Here is a 4,384-nt window from a genome sequence, read left to right as displayed (position 1 = left end):
CCACCACCACCAAGGCCTGAAAACAAAATTCCTATCAACACTTTCAACCCAAATGGAAGGCCCACCATTCCCATAAAAAGGATTACCCCAGCCCAAAAGCAGGAAAGGAGGGAGAAGGGGTTTTGCTATTATTGTGATGAAAAATTTCACCTTGGCCACAAATGTAGTAGACCCAAGTTGTTCCTATTGGAAGGGATAGAAGGGAAGGAAGGAGAGGAAACCGAGTTAAATGAAGGTAAGCTAGCAGTCATAGAATCTCAGAGAGTTGAAGAAGAAGAAGAAGAAGAGTTGGGTGAACTGTTAAGTATATCATTACATGCCATGGCAGGCTCGTTATCTCCTAAAACCATGAGGGTTGAAGGCCTCATTAATCATCAAAAAGTTTTGATTCTTATTGACACAGGTGGCACTCACAGTTTTGTGGATCCATATGTAGCAAGGAAGTCAAAACTACCAGTGGGAGAAAGCCAGCTGACAGTTAAAGTGGCCAATGGGGATAGCCTACCTTGCCAAGGTTACTGTAGGGCAGTTCCTATAAATCTACAGAATTTGAGGGTTATGGCTAACCTTTATTTGTTAACTTTAGGAGGTTGTGATGTGGTTTTGGGAGTGGATTGGTTGAGGAATTTGGGATCAATTTTATGGAATTTTTTTTATCTTACTATACAGTTTGATTTCAGGGGTGCTAAGGTTAAATTGCAGGGGTTACAACCACCAATTAATGCATTGGAGGAAGAGGAACATGTTCCAAATTTAAAGAAAGGGTATGTGAAAGGACTATGGCTGCACCTGATTGGTGAAGAAAAGATGAAGGTTGAAGCAGAAAAGGGGCCTATTTTTAAACAAGTTAATAAAAGTTTTGAAGATGTGTTTGTTGAACCTTGTGGCTTGCCTCCACCCCGGAGTCATGACCATAAGATTGAGCTGTTGGAGGGATCAAAACCAGCTTGTGTACGCCCATATCGATATCCATACTATCAGAAAACAGAGATAGAAAAGTTGGTGACTGAGATGCAGAAAAGTGGGATAATTAGAAGAAGCCAAAGCCCCTACTCATCCCCGGTGTTGCTGGTTAGGAAGGCAGATGGAAGCTGAGGATGTGTGTGGACTACCATGCACTAAACAAAAACACAGTGAAAGATAAGTACCCTATTCCTAATATTGATGAGTTACTTGAAGAACTTTATGAGGCATAAATCTTTTCTAAATTGGATTTGCGTTCGGGTTATCATCAAATTAGAATGCATGAATGGGACATACATAAAACAGCATTTAGAACCCATGAGGGTCACCATGAATTTATGGTGATGCCTTTTGGGCTTATTAATGCTCCATCAACTTTCCAAGGGTTGATGAATGAGGTCTTCAGGCCCTACTTAAGAAAGTTTGTTTTGGTTTGTTTTTTATGATATTCTGATCTACAACAAATCTTGGGAGGAACACTTACAACATTTGCATATGGTCCTAGAAACCTTGAGATCCCATCAATTTAATGCAAAGGAATCCAAGTGTGTGTTTGGGTGTCGGGAAGTCGAGTATTTGGGTCACTTAATCTCCAAAGATGGAGTAAAAGCCGATCCCCATAAAATTTCAGCTATGCAAGAATGGCCCCTGCCCAAGAGTCTAAAGGCCCTAAGAGGATTTCTAGGGTTAACAGGACATTACATGAAGTTTGTAAAAGACTATGGAGCCATTGCATCTCCCTTGACTGCCCTATTGAGAAACAATGTTTTTATATGAACAAACGAGGCACAAGAGGCCTTTGAGAAGCTGAAAACAGCAATGGTAAGCCCCCCTGTACTACGTCTACCAGATTTTACTAAAGAATTTGTGGTTGAATGTAATGCTTCAGGAGAAGGATTAGGAGCTGTACTTATGCAGGAAGGAAAGCCCATAGCTTTCTTAAGTCAAGGATTAAAGGGGAGAACTCTCATGTTGTCTACATATGAAAAAAGAGCTTCTGGCCTTAGTGATGGCAATCAGAAAATGGAGACATTACTTATTGGGACACCACTTTAAAGTCAGAACAGATCAACAAGTACTAAAGTATCTACTCGAGCAAAGAGTGGGTACTCCAGCTCAGCAAAAATGGATCTCAAAATTGTTGGGGTATGACTTTTCAGTCGAGTACAAGAGTGGCAAGACAAATAAAGTAGCAGATGCTCTCTCTAGATTACCCATCACACAAAAACCAGAACCAGAAACCCAATCTCTCAAACCAAACACCAACCCAACCACCCATAACCATCCACCAAAAACAAACTCAACAAGCCAACATCCAAGCCATAAGCCTTTTACAAACTCGCTGGATAGAAGAGTTAAGGAAAGCTTACCCCCAAGATTCCCAGTTGCAGGAGCTTTTAAGCAACTGCCATCAGGGTCTCTTGGACCAATCCCAGTACCAAACCAGAGATGGCCTGCCTTTTTACAAAGGCAGGTTGCACCTTGGGAATTTGGTGGCCTTCCAACGTGAGATCCTGCAACAGTTCCACAGTAGTCCATTAGGGGGCCACACCAGGGGTGTATAAAACATATGCAAGAGTCAAAAAAGAGTTTTTCTAGCCTGGATTAAGAAGAAATGTCAGGGCTTTCATCCGTGACTGTGATGTATGCCAGAGAAACAAAGTGGAAAACATTCACCCAGCAGGCTTGCTCCAGCCTTTACCAATCCCTACAAGGAGTTGGAGTGATATAAGTATAGATTTCATTGAAGGTCTACCACCATCAGGAGAGCGTACAATGATAATGGTGGTAGTGGATAGGTTAAGCAAATATGCTCACTTCATGGCTCTCTCCCACCCTTACACAGCAGTCACGGTGGCAAGGGTATTTCTTGATAATATATTTAAATTACATGGTTTTCCACTAACAATCGTGAGTGACAGGGACCCAGTGTTTACTCGTCAGTTCTGGAGAGAACTATTCAAGATCAGTGGTACTGAGTTATTGCTCAGCTCAGCCTACCACCCCCAAACAGACGGCCAAATAGAGATAGTAAACAAAGGGTTGGAAGGCTACCTGAGGAGTTTTTCAGGAGACAGACCCTGTGACTGTGCACGGTGGTTGGCTCTCGCAGAGTATGCGTATAACACCTCGGAACATACCTCTACCAAGATCTCGCCATATGAGGTAGTGTATGGATAGCCACCCCCAAGAATGATGCCATATGAACTGGGGTCAACAAAAGTTCAAGCAATAGATGAAGAACTTAGAAATCGGGAGCTCATTAACAAGTTAGTTAGAGAAAACTTGAAGGAAACTCAAGAAAAAATGAAACTTTATGCAGATTGAAAGAGAACAGATCGTGAATTTCAGCAAGGAGACAGTTTACCTTCGGCTAAGGCCATACCGACAGATGTCAGTTGCGGTAAGAAGAAACCTCAAGTTATCACCAAGATAATATGGGCCATACACAGTGGTGCAAAAAATAGGCAAAGTGGCATACTGGTTAGATCTACCCAAAGAATCGCAGATCTACCTGATATTTCATGTTTCGTGCCTCAAAAAGACACTTGGAGAACAGATTCAACCCTTAGCAAAGTTACCTAGAGTTACGGCGGAAGGAGCATTAGAACTCGAGCCCGAAATGATTCTCTATCGGCGTTTACTCAAGAAAGGGTGGAAGGCAGGGGTTGAGATGCTGGTACAATGGAAGGGCATGGCGGGAGAAGATGCTACGTGGGTGGATCGAGAAAAGTTGCAGCGCCGTTTCCCAGACCTTGAGGGCAAGGTCTTCTGAAGAAAGGAAGTATATTATGAGCCGCGAAGAGGAACCCTAATCTTTAGGGTTAATGTCTGAAGCCTTGGGTGGACCGGGTTGTGTCAAGTGGGCCTGAATGGGCCATTAGTCCTAGAGTCTATTTTAATTGTTGAGTCCAGTATATTCTATTTGTTGAGTCCAATAATTGGAGTCGTTGAATGAGTATGTTTGAGTGCTTCCAGATTGTACTTATATGGGCCACGTGAGTCAATATTTTACGTTCTATTAGGAGTCAGTTAAGTCCCTATAATTGAGTAAGTTATTAAGTGGGTCATCTATGAGTTAGTGGGTCTCGGGTTGTTGAGTCCGTGGGTTATGTTGACTTAGTGTCGTTTGTAGTATTATATATATATGCTAATAATGAATGAATGAGGTATTCAGAATTTCCAAAAACATTACGAGTACAAACTGGAGGCCAGGCCCCTCGAAGAGCCTATAAATTTACACAGCAAATTCCATAAAGATTCCTTAAACCATAACAAATTCATTTTAATTGAAACAAGTCTACTGAAAGTCTGAAAATGAGAGAACATGAAACAATGTCGTAAAACCTTGGTTAATTCCCCAAAACCAGAAACAAACCCACCTTGCCCCCCTAAAATAATATGCAAAAACCTTGGTTAA

This window comes from Juglans microcarpa x Juglans regia, chromosome 6D (assembly GCF_004785595.1).
Source record: "Juglans microcarpa x Juglans regia isolate MS1-56 chromosome 6D, Jm3101_v1.0, whole genome shotgun sequence".
NCBI lineage: Eukaryota > Viridiplantae > Streptophyta > Magnoliopsida > Fagales > Juglandaceae > Juglans > Juglans microcarpa x Juglans regia.
This window is presented reverse-complemented; position numbering follows the sequence as displayed.